Source organism: Ovis aries, chromosome 2 (genome assembly GCF_016772045.2).
Source record: "Ovis aries strain OAR_USU_Benz2616 breed Rambouillet chromosome 2, ARS-UI_Ramb_v3.0, whole genome shotgun sequence".
Lineage (NCBI taxonomy): Eukaryota > Metazoa > Chordata > Mammalia > Artiodactyla > Bovidae > Ovis > Ovis aries.
In genome coordinates this window covers 184,362,516-184,377,516 of record NC_056055.1, presented here as the reverse complement: position 1 = coordinate 184,377,516, position 15,001 = coordinate 184,362,516, and positions in this window count along the sequence as shown.

Here is a 15,001-nt window from a genome sequence, read left to right as displayed (position 1 = left end):
GGATTTATCTTTCATCTGTTTAATAATTTGATTCTTTAAGGGAGACTCTGACACCATTAGTAGTGTGTACGTGTATATGTTCAGCTCTGTCCACTTACTGGGTCGGAAGCAATAAGCAAGGACTCCTTAGCAGCATGAACACACCTAGTGCCCATATCTGGGTTTCTGAATGTCATTTCTCTCTAAAAGTTACATGGAGAAATGGCTGGAAATCTCAAGGACTGCCTGGAACATCTCCCTTTCTCAGAAAAACAGGGTGAACTTAAAGATTAATTGGGTTGAGTATAAAGGTATGGGCTTCCCTGGTGGCTCAGCGGTAAAGAATCCCACCTGCTATGCAGGAGAATTGGGTTCCATCCCTGAGTGGGGAATATCCTCTGAAGGAGGAAATGGCAACCCACTCTAGTATTCTTGCCTGGAGAATCCCATGGATAGAGGAGCCCAGTGGGCTACAGTCCGCGGGGTCACAAGAGTCAGACACGACTTAGCAACTAGACCACCACCACTGTAAAAGGCATAGGACCCACTAGAAGAGGTTTCAATGCATCAATTTTTGATAATTTGAGCATCAAAAAGTATAATGTCTGTAATGAATATTAACACATTGAAAAACTAATGCATTCATAGTGATGAGAGAGAGATAGGTGGATATGAGAGAGAGAGAGAGCGAGAGAGAGAGGGAGAGAGAGAAAGAGTGAGAAAATGAGAGACAGAGAATAAGAAGGTGGAAAGATCCTTGTTTCCAGGAGAATGTTAGCTAATAAATATGGAAGGAACAATAGAATTAGAAAATCACCATTTTGTAACCAGCAATATAATAGCTGATTCAGGTGAATATAATCAAGGCTGATAAAAAATTTGATAAGAGAACAGGATATTTACATAGACTTTAATTATCCCCCCACAGATTATTTATAATTATCAAGGGGGAAGTGAATGTGACCACAGCAACATTCAATCAAACATCACCTACGAGGATCCTGGTATCATATGTCTTCTGATGTGAATCAATAAGAAGTACCAACAATACTTATATAATATTCTTGGCTGAAATGATTAACCAGAATCAACATGAGGAAATAGTCAAATCCAGAATGTGGAAAAACTTAAAGAACAACTGGCTTGAAATCTTCATAAACATCAGTGTCATAAAAGGCAAAGAATAGGGCTTTCCTGGCGGCCCAGGGGTTAAGAATCCATCTGCCAACGCAGGGGACATGGGCTCAACCCCTCGTCCAGGGAGACCCCACATGCCACAGGGCTGCTAAGTCTGGGCACCACCACCACTGAGCCTGTGCTCTGGAGCTCACGAGTTGCAACCACTGAGCCCAAGTACCTAAAGCCTGTGCTCTGAAATGAGAGAAATCACTACGGTGAGAAGCCTGTACGCCCCAGCGAAGAGTAGTTCCTACTCCCTGCAACCAGAGAAAACCAGAGTGCAGCAACAAAGACCTAGTGCAGCCATATTAAAAATGCAAAGAACTACACATATGTACACACCCCACAGATACACTGAGTGCACGTAAAGCGGGTGGAGTCTGAATAACGCTGGTGAATGTGACGATGTCAGTTTCTTTAGAAAAAGACAAAGAACAGTGAGAGAGTTGTTCTAGGCTAAAAGACGCTAAAGGGACACAGCAACAAAAAGTCATGGGTAAACACTGATTGGATCCTGGATTGATGGAGAGGACATTTGGGAAACAATTGAGAAAATTCAAATGGTGTTGAATTGCTGTTAATTTTCTTACATGTGAATGCTATTGGGTAGTTCAGTAGAAGAATATTCTAAATCCAGGAATAGGATTAGAGTTGAAGTGTGGTGGTGTCAGCAACTTAATTTCAAATGGTTCAGGGAGAGAAAATGAATCTAGATGAAGGGTTTTAACACATTAAAAATAAAAAAACACCAAAAAAAAAAAAAAAAAAGAAAAAAAAAGAACATGAGGGTATTCAGAGGAGAAAAGATCCAGAAACTGGAGAAAGGCTGGGACAAACAGAGGAAGGCAGAACCTTTGTGAACTGCCAAACAGGCTGTGGAATGAAGTTGTCCGAGACCCTCCCTCCCCTTTTCATTTCCTTCCAGAACATTCCTCCCACCCAATCCTGGCTGAACCTCCACACTGTAAGATACCCCTGCCTGGAGCAGAGGTGAACAAGTGATGTAGAAGCTAAAAGCTTCTATGACACATTTGGTCCTTCTAATCAGAGCTTAGTATTTTGAAGCATCACATTGTCCTTTAATATCTTTATTAAAACACATATGCTAATGCACACGTACATGCTCATAGAAATGTACAGCAATCCAAAGTATACCTGCAGCCCCCTCTTCCCGCCCCAGCCCATCTGAAATGACAGAGTGCACCATCTGAGCAATGACTCCTTTCAAGACAATAATTACAAAACACTTAGCGGCATTTCCAAATGATTATACATTTTATTTAAATATTTATCTTTCTCAAATTTGACTTGAAATCTATAAGTAATTAGTTATCAGCCCAGCTACCAGGCTGATGGGCGGTTTTCTTAATTTCTTATGCAGTCGACAGGTTTTAACTCTGAAATTATTCTAGTCACAACATACTTCAAAGGTCTAAATGAAAAAAAAAAGTTAAATGCCTTAATATCTTTGAGATTTGCAAAGATATTTGAGGATTTGCTGAGGGATTCAGTGTAGGGATGAAGAAAGTGTTTTGTTAGCAGGCAGACGAACTTGCATCTCCAATTTGAAAGGAAATGTGAAATCCAAATGCATAAAGATTATTTAGATGAGAGAGCACTGAACAGTCACTGTTTTTCCTCTGCACCCAGGGCTCTGAGTCCTAGGTTTTAGAGGTTTGGAGAAAGTATGGGAGGATTCGCTTCCCTCCTGTGCCAAGGGTAACTGTGTTTTCACAAGTAAAACATGCAAACTGGCACACCCTAATTATAAGGCGTCTAAACTAAACTGAAGCTCAAATCCTCTCCTGGACAAACACACACCCTCTGGCTACATTTGGGCCTCAACAGTGTGGCTTTCAGATGCTCTGGTGTCCTGGGCTGGGTCACCCACCCAGACCTTCCTGTTGGCCTGGTTCCTGGCTTGTCTGATGCAAGGTTTCTGGGTTTCCAGTGGTCTGTCCCCACCCCTACCTCCCCAAACTTTCTCCTGACACACCTTTGCACTATCTGTCTCCTCCACCTCACAACCCTGCAGTTCAGCTCCTCCAAGCACAAAGCTCACGTTTGTTACCAGGAGAGACTAGTCCCAGAAAACCTAGCCTAAGGCCGAGGCATGGGAGTTCCTGAATGAAGATTTAACTTGTCAGCTGAATTTAACTTGGCTGATGGTCTTTGGAAATTACCTTTTGACTAATACCAAATTGTTCACTGCCATATGTCACTGTCCTGTGAAAGCCAAATGCTGAAAAGTGGTTCTGGCTAACTGGGAATTTTGGTCAATCAACAATCAACACTGGTTTCTTTCCTCTGTCTGAGGGTTAAACTCACCTGGAAAAGATGATTTTACCGATTCACATGACTCCCCCAGTGATTCAATGGTAAAGAATCTGCCTGCCAGAGGAGATGCAGGAGACACAGGTTCTATCCCTGGGTCAGGAAGATTCCCTGGAGGAGGAGATGGAAACCCATTCCTGTATTCTTCCCTGAAAATCCCAGGGACAGAGGAGCCTGGTGGGATACAGTCCATGGGGTTACAAAAAGTCAGACACAATTGAGCTTGCATGCAATGCAATACAAAATAAAAAGTTTAAAAAAATGTGTTTTGCAGGCCAAACAAAATACATCAGCCAAAAAGCTCCATGAGCTACCAATCTGCCACTCCTAAGCACGGGGAGGATGAGGCCCAGGGTGGGAAGTGATTCGCCCCAGACTGTCCAGCCTGTGCTGGATACACAGCAATCCCAGGAACCCAGTCTTTCTCCCAGGAACCTGACTTAGTACCTGGCTGCCGGGACTCCATCCTCTCACCCCAGCAGGCAGGGACCTGGGAGCCTGAGCCTCTCGTGAGCAGACACTCTTGGTCAGCCCTGCTACATTGTCTGCCAGGACGCAGGAGCGGGGCTTTCTGGCTGTCAGCCCACAGCACGACCATCACAGTTCTAACAGGCTCTGATGAGAAAGTTTTGGTGGGGCTTCCTACGAATCCAGAGTCATCATGAAAGGATTCTCTAGCTCTGGCTCCCACGGGAGCAGGAAAAGGCTTCACAGCCCTGAGGCTCAGCACCTTTCTATACCCTGTTTGCCCTAAGATTACCTCCCTATACCTCAACCCACCTACCGTGCTTCCTCCATCACCATACCAAAAGGACAGGTGGAGACACCTCTGAGACATGGACTTTGGTTTTTATTTATTTCAGTCAGGAGACTGCATCCTCGGATGTCAGAGGGCAGGAGACAATCGCTTTGGTGTGATTTGGGTTCCAAGAACCAGAGGGGGACAAGGGGTCCTCTGAATCAGAGCAGAGAAAGATTGAAACCCCATATGGCCCACTTTTGACATCTTGAGCCACCTGGTAAGCTGTCACCTGGCCAACCCAGGGACATGGAGGCAGAGGTTCTGGCCCCCTGAGCCCTTTCCTCTACCTGGCCCCATGAGCTCAGCCATGGAAACTGAGAGGCTTGGGCTGGAACTGCAGGTCCAGCTCACCACAGGGGCGAGCACTGAACACGCCTCTCTCCCCTCTTCCATGACGTGGGTCTGCTGACATCCACCCCAGAATATCAGTTCCCCACCCTCAGCCTGCCAACCTCTCCCTCCTGCTTGGTGCAGGCATGCCTCGCTCACTCAGTCATGTCTGACTCTTTGAGGCCCCATGGACTGCAGCCCGCCAGGCTCCTCTGTCCATGGGGTTATCCTGGCAAGAATTCTGGAGTGGACCTACTGATAACTCTCAGCTTGCAGCATACTCTCTCTCTGACCTGGCCTCACCCTTTAATTTCAGTCTTCATGGACCTAGTCACTGTTCCTCAGAATGTGTTTTCTAACCTGAGTTTTCCTGATTTTGCCGGATGAGTGCTTGATACCTTGGACTAGTCAAACTTAAGCAAAGTTCTGACCTCAGAGTTGGGCTTCTTCCTTGCCTGGAAGGCAGCCGCTCCCTCCTCTGCCTGGAGCCCCTGCAACCTCCCTACTCTGCTGTCTTTTCCCCAATTAACCCAATCACTCCCTTGCATCCACACCCACCAAATTTGCTCTCCAGAGAGGTTTGGTTTCCACTCATTTACACCCTGACATGAGCCAGTGGCACCTGTCCCAGGTATTGACTCTAAATCTGGTCCCTGGATGTGCAAAATGAACATCAAGTCCCAGGGAGTGAGAAGGAGCTGGTGGTGGTGTGGCCGATCACCTTCTGGCTGGGTGGCCCTCAAGCCATCAGAGCAGGAGTGAGATAGAGAGCCCTAAACTGCTAAGTGAAAGCTTGCTCCTCCTGAGAATTAGCAGGCAGACTGGGAGGCAGGACTCTCCAGTGTTTAGCATCAGCTGTCTGATTTGCAAGGCTGGCAGAGGTATGGTATTTGTTTGTTCATTCAGCAGATATTTGTTGAGAACCAACTATGGGCTGGCTTGGAGAATGAAGCAGAGAACAGGCACACAAAATCCATGCCCTTGCGGAGCTTGTATTCTAGTGGAGGAGACAGCACTTGTGGGCTTCACCTGCCTGGGAAGGCAGGGAGGAATTTGGGCTTTAGATCTAGGGATCCTAAACCATGGAACATTGAATGAGGACAGGCTCACTGTGCCCATGCTGATCACTGGGCCGAAGGAGACAAAATAAGGGGCAGACAGTCTAGGTCAGAACTAATGACCCAGGGTCATAGCCAGGCAAGCAAGACATGGAAACATAAGGAATAACAGTGTCAGCGAGGATGCAAAGAGAGACCTCATGGTTTGTTGGTGGAAATGCAAATTGGTGAGGCCACTGTGTGAAACAGTATGGAAGATACGCACAAAGTTAAAAATAGAACTGCCTTGTGACCAGCAATTCCATTTCTATGTATTTGCCCAGAGAGAAAAAACCCCACTAATTTGAAAAGATAAATGCACTCCTATGTGCATCGCAGCATTATTCACAACAGCCAAGATATGGAAGCCACCTAAACAAGATAAACAAGTAAAAATATGATTCTTTAGAAGGTGATAAGTGTTAAGAAGAAAAAAAAGGAGAAGGAGGATACAGTGTTGAGATGGAGTTGAGTTTTAAACCTGATTGCCAACCTTGCTGAGAAGGTGAATTTTTGAGCAAAGTTCTGAAACAAGCAGGGAAGGCTGTGGAGCATCTATCTGGGGGAAGATTCCAGGAAGATGGAACAGCAGGTGCAGAGTCCTGTGGAATGTGTGTGGAACAGAGAGGAGGCCATCAGCCAGCACAGAAGAGAGAGAGAGATGGAGAGCAACGGGTGCGGTCAGGGGCTGGATTGCAAGGGTGCCAGATAGGGACTTGGTTTTAACTCTGAGATGGGAGCTATGGGAGGATTCTGAGCAGAGAGAGACTTGGTCTGACTAGTGTGTTAACTGGGTCACTTTAGATGCTATGTTGAGAAAAGATGGCAGATGGGTTAAATGGTTAGGAGGGTACTCCAATGTCCTTTTACACAGTTTATGAGGTTCTAATGGCAAATACACTGGGGTGGTTTGCATTCCCTCCTCCAGTGGATCACATTTTGTCAGAACTCTGGCAAAACACTATGACCCATCTGTCGGGTGTCCCTGCATGCAGGGCTCATAGCTTCATCGAGTTATGCAAGCCCCTTTCCCATGAAAAGGCAATGATCTGTGAAGGGCTGACAAAGGTCTGTATAGTCAAGGCTATGGTCTTCCCAGTGGTCACGTATGGTTGTGAGAGCTGGACTGCAAAGAAGGCAGAGCACCAAAGAATTGTGGTGCTGGAGAAGACTCCTGAGAGTCCCTTGGACAGCAAGGAGATAACACCAGTCAATTCTAAAGGAAACCACCCCTGAATACTCACTGCAAGGACTGATGCTGAAGCTCCAATATTTTGGTCATCAGATGTGAACAGCTGACTCATTGGAAAAGTCCCTGATGCTGGGAAAGATTAAGGGCAGAAGGAGAAGAGGGCATCAGAGGATGAGATGGCTGGATGGCATCACTGATGCAATGGACATGAACTTAGGCAAACTTTGGGAGATGGTGAGGGACAGGGAGGCCTGGCATGCTGCAGTCCATGGGGTTGCAAAGAGTCAGACATGACTGGGTGACTGAACAACAACAACAACTACTAGTACCACTCCAATGACCCGAGTGAAAGATGATGGTACCTTGGACCAGCCTGGACAGTGGGGAGGTGGAAGGGCTCAGATTGTTGAGGGTGGGAGGGATGGAGGCGGGGGAGGGAAGAAATAAAAAATGCAGGAAGGAGGGAGGGAGGGAGGGAGGGAAGGAGGATGAAGGGAAGGAAGGAAATGTTAACTGTTGTTATTATTCATCAGTATGCTGTTATTTATTGGAGTACTTTAGCACCTTGATTTACAGCCTACTTATATCAGTTAGCTACTGTGATAATAATGCTACACAATAAACTACCCTGAAATTCAGTGGCTAAAACAACAATCATTTATTCTTACTCTTGCTGCTGAGATCCTGTGGATGTAGGATGGATTCAACAGAGTGGCTCTAGGATGCCCTTGGCTCCAGATTCTTGGACTTGTTATTCTCACACAGCTGCAGAAGCAGGGTAACTTCAGATGAGGACAAAGCCCAATTGTACAAGCATATTTCAAGTCTTTGCATGCATCGTGCTCACTGATGTCTCTTTGTAGAAGTAAGTCACACGGCCAAGCCCAAATTCCAGGAGCAGAGAAATCAACCGTCTAGTGGGAGCAAAACACAACGAAGGGTATGAATGTAGGGAAGGTGAAGAATTAGGGCCAATTATTCAGTCATATCACTCTCCATTGCCTCCTACCTTTCTATGAAGAATCGTTTGGGATCATCAAGGGATAGGAAAGTGTCTAATGGGACCCAAGTGTCTTTTCCACTCCAGCTTCTTCTATCGCTTTCTTCCGCTCAGTTGTGCTTTTTCAGGGCTGTGACTTTGTGTTCCTTTGAAGAAGCATCAGTCAGCCTTCTTTGCTTGCAGGCCACAAAAACCTCTGGTAGACTTCATCAAAAAGGGAATTGGACGAAGTGCTATTAGGCAGCTCACAAAACTGGCAGGTGGCTAGAGAACGAGGCTGGAAACAGAACAGATTATAGGATAGCTCTGGGGATCCAGGCACTGATGGTGGGGTGGGGAGGGCACTCCAACGGGGCTTTCTATCACCGTGTCTTTGTTCTCAGAATTCAAAGTTTTGGCAGCGAGGGTCCCACTGGCCTAATGCCCACCTCTTGGTTTGGGGTAGAGCAGGGCATCACAGCTTATTGCTTGCCAAGATTACCCACAGTAAGGAAGAGCAGTTTTCCAAAAGGAAGTCAGGAAGCAATAGGAGGGATAGCCAAAAAAAAAGAAAAAGTCAGCGTCCTCTATGTCAGGCTTCTAGGGCAACGGATGTAACAGAAAGAGGCTTGGAGTACAGACAAGAAGCCAAATTCCCTCCCCCTGCTCTGCTACCAATTTGCTTAGAATATCGCATTCAAGGTGGATTTCTTCTTCTTTAACAAACACTTGAGTGGAACTTACGATGTTCCAGGCCCTGTTCTAAGAACTTGACAAACATTAACTCAGCAGTCCCTGATCTCAAGGAGTCCTTAGCGAGGGCGACGATGTACCTGACCTCACAGCTTAGTTGTAAGGATTAAATGAACAGCATGTGTGAAACATCCAGGAGAACTCTGGCATGCAGAAAGTACTCAGTACATGTGTTACCTTCTCCCAACCAGCTCTCACTTCCACCCTGACAGAGGACTCCAAGAGACAGGGTGATGCTTGAGGTTTCAGGCATCCTAAGCCTCTAATATTGACATCAGGGACACTTCCGCCTCCAGCAGCACAGCCAGCCTGCCCACTTGAGTCCAAGGAGCAGTATGGCGTTTGGTGAGCTGTGCTAGGTCATCTCGAGAGTGGAAAGTTATGAAGCCTCAGGACATCTTGTCGCCACCATCTTCGGTATTTCTGATGCCAGGGAAGCTCTGGAACTCATTTTCTAGGCTATATGCCCTCCAGTGTGATGGAGGAAAAGTTCTCCATCTGTGAGGTCCAGGGTGGCAGCCAGTAGTCCCTATGGGGCTACTCAGCACCTGACAAATGGCTAGTTTTACTGAGGAGCTAAGCTTCTCTTTACTTTTAATCGTTTGAATTTAAATAGCTGTTTGTGGCCAGTGACTATCAAATAGGTAGTGCAGCTAGAGTTTTGCTGCTTTTTCTAGTTTGTTTATTTGGCTGCGCTGGGTCTTTGTTGCGGCATGTGGACTCTCTAGTTGTGGTGTGTGGGCTCAGTAGTTGCAGGGCACGAGCTCAGCTGCCCTGAGGCAGGTGGGATCTTAGTTCCCCAACCAGGGATCGAACCCTGTTCCCTGCACTGCAAGTGGATTTTTAACCCCGGACCACCAGGGAAGTCCCCCCCGGCTAGAGTTTTCAATGGAACCACCTAAGAGGTGTTGATGCCTGGAGTGAGAGTGGCGGGATGGAGCCTTTAGAGGACAGAGCAGCTCACTCTCCATTCTGGGAGGCAGCCCCAGAAAGGCCCCCTCCGTGGCCATCGCTGAGCTCTGGCTCCTGCTTCGCCCCTCTCATCCTGTTCTCCTCACTCCCCAGCAGTAACCCCTGGCAGCTGAGGGACACCTTGGGTGGGAGTCATCCCGTTTCAATCCTACACTCAGGTTTCTCACAGTAAACAGACCCAAAGGTTAATGGAGGTGAGATAAACGGGAAACACTCAGAGAAAAATTAATTAATCTGGGGTTTCTGCTCCCTTAGTGTGACTCATCCCTCCAGAGCCACCCGTCTACTGGCTGGTTCTGCAGATTGCATTTTATTAATATAAAAGAACAACAATCCCGTGTACATCAATACTAATACCTAGAACCACTGAATGTCAAAGCTGGAGGGAACCTTTAAGAGCAGCTGAGTCGGCATCCTTATTTTGTGGGTGGGGTGACTGGGGTCTAGCTAGGATGGGGAACCTGAAGAGCTGACTCCAGTCCTGTAGGAGGAGGTGTGGGAAAGGAAGGTGTTTCCCTTCTGCAACTGAGCTGATGGAGCTGGAGGGAAGAGCCAGAGAAGCGGGTCCAAAGGGCATCCTCTGAGCAATGGATGGGGAGCAGAGGTGGGAGGCTCAGGGAATCAGAGGGCTGGGAATGCTGAGATCAGCCAGCAATATGGACCCACGTTCTGGACAAACAGAGCATCTCAAGGGCTGTCTTGGTCTGTTCTGGCTGCCCTAACAAAAATACCATGGACTGAATGTTTGAACAATGAACAGCAATTTATTTCTCATAGTTCCAGAGACTGGGAAGTCCATGATCAGGCACCAGCAGATTTGATGTCTGGTGAGAACCCACTTCCTTATTCCTGCTGTGTCCTCATATGGAAGAAGGGATGAGAGAGCTCTGCAAGGTCGCTTTTATCAAGCACTAGTCCCACACTTGTGGGCTCCATGTTCAAAACCTAATTATCCCAAAATAATTATATCCCTAATTATACTGACACCATTGCATTGGGGAATTGGATTTCTACAAGTGGATTTTGTGGGACACACATCACTGTTGTTGTTCAGTCACTAAGTTGTGTCTGACTCTGCAATGCCATGGGCTGCAAAATGTCAGGCTCCTCTGTCCTTCACAAGCTCCCAGAGTTTGCTCAAACTCATGTCCATTTAGTAGTGATGCCATCCAACCATCTCATCCTCTGTCTCACTCTTCTCCTTCTGCCCTCAGTCTTTCCCAGCATCAGGATCCTATACTTTGGTCACCTGATATGAAGAGCTGACTCAATGGAACAGACTCTGATGCTGGGAAAGATTGAAGGCAGGAGAAGGGGATGACAGAGGATGAGATGGTTGGATGGCATCACTGACTGAACGGACATGAGTTTGAACAAACTCTGGGAGATGGTGAAGGACAGGGAGCCTGGTGTGCTGCAGTCTGTGGGGTCGCAAAGAATTAGACACAACTGAGCAAATGAACAACAAATTTACAGGAAATAGGCTTAGCAAGACCAAGTAGCTGATTCCAGGATGCACGGCGAGTGGGGGTTCAGAGCTGCAATTTGAGCTCTGTGTGTGTGACTTCATAGCCCGTGCCCTTGTGTGCCTTGGGAGTGTAGCGGGACAGGCTCACTAGCACCATTTGCCAGACTAGAAAACAGAAAGGTTGTGTGACGGTCTGGGGACATAGTGCTGAGGAGTGACATAGAGGTGGGAACGCAGGACTCCTCCACTGAGTTCTGTGCTTCCTCCAGAGCCCATATTTCCGCTTTCTCATACGTACTGGTCTGGAGTATCCTTTGAACTGGGTGACTTCACAATTTGTTTTATTTGGCAGGTGGGGAGGGATGTGTCCTGCTGTGGTCTCCAGAGCCTCCTGGGTAGTGAGTATTGATTTGGGGAGTCAGGAGTGTGGTCTCAATTTCTGAAAGCAAATGACTTCTTGAGCGGTGTCCCCAGCTAAATTATGATGCCTTGTCCTTTTGGCTGGCTGGCTGGCTGTGAAGGGAGGTGGGGCTCCCAGCAGACGGCAAGGAAAGGTTAGGAGCCCACGTAGCATCCTGGATGCTCGCTGGGGCTTGCCCCACACAGATGAACGTCTCAGCAAAGAGCACGCCTGCCTGATTAATAGGTACACACTTGGCCTTGAGGGGGGCTGGGCCCAAGTGGCTGTTAATCATCTCACCTCATGCCTACACAGGAGCTTGAGTTCCCAGGGGGGAAGCACTGCCATGGCTCAAACCCTTGGAGACGCCACGCCACCAGCCTCCAGTCCACGCTGCTGCTCCCCAGGGGCCCTGTGAGGACTCGGAGGGCCTGGCCCAATGGCGTGTCCCCTGCCTCCCTCACTGTATGATCACTAAGTACTTCCCCACCCCTCCTGAGAGAGAGCTCAGAGAGCTCAGGGACGACCCCTGGGTGGTGACCCCTGGTGGTGTCCTCTGCCCTTGGGGTTGGGTGAGAAGTAGCAAGAGGCTAAACATGCCTAGGGTCAGGGGAGGTGAGCATTCCACTGAGGCCATACGACTTCACTCCCTTTTCCAAAGGAATAAAAAGAGATAAGCTTGTCTTTTGTTTGTTTTCATGTTGTTTTGCTTTACTGTGGTAAGATGCATACATAAAATAATTTACTGGTTCAAGTGGGAGGGGTCATATGTATACCTATGGCTGATCCATTTTGATGTATGGCAGAAACGAGCACAATATTGTAATTATCCTTCAATTAAAAATAAATAAATTAAGAAAAAAAAATTTACTGGTGCAAGAGGGAGAGGACTTAAGTATACCCATGACTGATTCATGTTGATGTTTGGGAGAAAACAAAACAATATTGCAAAGCAATTATCCTCCAGTTAAAAAAATTTTTTTTAAACAAAATTTACCATTAGTGACATACAGCACATTCACAGCATTGTGCAGTCATGACCAGTAGTTCCAGGATATTTTCATCATCCCCAAAAGGAAATATCATACACATTAAGCTGTTGCTACCCATTCCCTCCTCCCCCAACCCCTGGCAACCACCAATCTGCTTTCTGTCTCTGAATTTGCCTATTCTAGACATTTCCTACAAACAGAATCACAAAATACGTGACCTTTTGTGTCTAGTTTCTTTGACTTAGCTTTATGTTTTCAAGGGGCTTCCCTCATAGTTCAGTTGGTAAAGAATCTGCCTGCAATGCAGGAGACCTGGGCTGGGAAGTACCCCTGGAGAAGGGATAGGCTACCCACTCTAGTATTCTTGGGCTTCCCTTGTGGCTCAGCTGATAAAGAATCTGCCTGCAATGCAGGAGACTTGGGTTGGGAAGATTCCCTGGAGAAGGGAAAGGCTACCCACTCCAGTATTCTGGCCTGGAGAATTCTGTGTACTGTATAGTCCATGGGGTGGCAAAGAGTCGGACACGACTGAGTGACTTTCACTTTCACTTTCAATATTTTCAACATTCATACAGGTAGCATGTGTCAGTACTTTATTCCTTTTTTATGACTGGATATTATTCCATCATGTAGATAAAATAAATTTTATCCATTCAGCTGTTGATGGGCATTGTGTTATTTCTACCTATGGACAGTATGAATAATGCTGCTGTGAACAACTCATGGTTTCAAATCTCTGCCCTCTGATGCTCTCTTGCAACACCTACCATCTTACTTGGGTTTCTCTTACCTTGGACTTGGGGATCTTCGAGACTCAGATAGTCATGACGATGTGGTCACTAATCTATAGCCAGACATCTTGGAATGTGAAGTCAAGTGGGCCTTAGAAAGCATCACTACAAACAAAGCTAGTGGAGGTGATGGAATTCCAATTGAGCTGTTTCAAATCCTGAAAGATGATGCTATGAAAGTGCTGCACTTAATATGCCAGCAAATTTGGAAAACTCAGCAGTGGCCACAGGACTGGAAAAAGTCAGTTTTCATTCCAATCCCAAAGAAAGGAAATGCCAAAGAATGCTCAAACGACCGCACAATTGCACTCATCTCACATGCTAGTAAAGTAATGCTCAAAATTCTCCAAGCCAGGCTTCAGCAATACGTGAAGCGTGAACTTCCTGATGTTCGAACTGGTTTTAGAAAAGGCAGAGGAACCAGAGATCAAATTGCCAACATCTGCTGGATCATCGAAAAAGCAAGAGAGTTCCAGAAAAACATCTATTTCTGCTTTCTTGACTATGCCAAAGCCTTTGACTGTGGGGATCACAATAAACTGTGGAAAATTCTGAGAGAGATGGGAATACCAGATCACCTGACCTGCCTCTTGAGAAAAATGTATGCAGGTCAGGAAGCAACAGTTAGAACTGGACGAGGAACAACAGACTGGTTCCAAATAGGAAAAGGAGTGCGTCAAGGCTGTATATTCTCACCATGCTTATTTAACTTCTATGCAGAGTACATCATGAGAAACACTGGACTGGAAGAAACACAAGCTTCAATCAAGATTGCCGGGAGAAATATCAATAACCTCAGATATGCAGATGACACCACCCTTATGGCAGAAAGTGAAGAGGAGCTAAAAAGCCTCTTGATGAAAGTGAAAGAGGAGAGTGAAAAAGTTGGCCTAAAGCTCAACATTCAGAAAACGAAGATCATGGCATCCGGTCCCATCACTCCATGGGAAATAGATGGGGAAACAGTGGAAACAGTGTCAGACTTTATTTTGGGGGGTTCCAATATCACTGCAGATGGTGACTGCAGCCATGAAATTAAAGACACTTACTCCTTGGAAGAAAAGTTTTGACCAACCTAGATAGTATATTCAAAAGCAGAGACATTACTTTGCCGACTAAGGTCCATCTAGTCAAGGCTACGGTTTTTCCCGTGGTCATGTATGGATGTGAGAGTTGGACTGTGAAGAAGGCTGAGCGCCAAAGAATTGATGCATTTGAACTTGGTGTTGGAGAAGACTCTTGAGAGTCCCTTGGACTGCAAGGAGATCCAACCAGTCCATTCTGAAGGAGATCAGCCCTGGGATTTCTTTGGAAGGAATGATGCTGAAGCTGAAGCTCCAGTACTTTGGCCACCTCATGCGAAGAGTTGACTCATTGGAAAGGACTCTGATGCTGGGAGGGATTGGGGGCAGGAGGAGAAGGGGACGACCGAGGATGAGATGGCTGGATGGCATCACTGACTCGATGGACTTGAGTCTGAATGAACTCCGGGAGATGGTGATAGATAGGGAGGCCTGGCGTGCTGCGATTCATGGGGTCGCAAAGAATCGGACACGACTGAGCGACTGAACTGAACTGAACAACTCATGTTTGAGTTTTTACTAGAACCTCAGTTTTCAAGAAAAGAGACAACATTGTTATACATGTTTGAAACAAGTGCATTCAGTCTTTCGCTATTCCAATATAGTGACCACTAGCCACATATGGTTGTGGATGTGACTGGTGATAGAAGC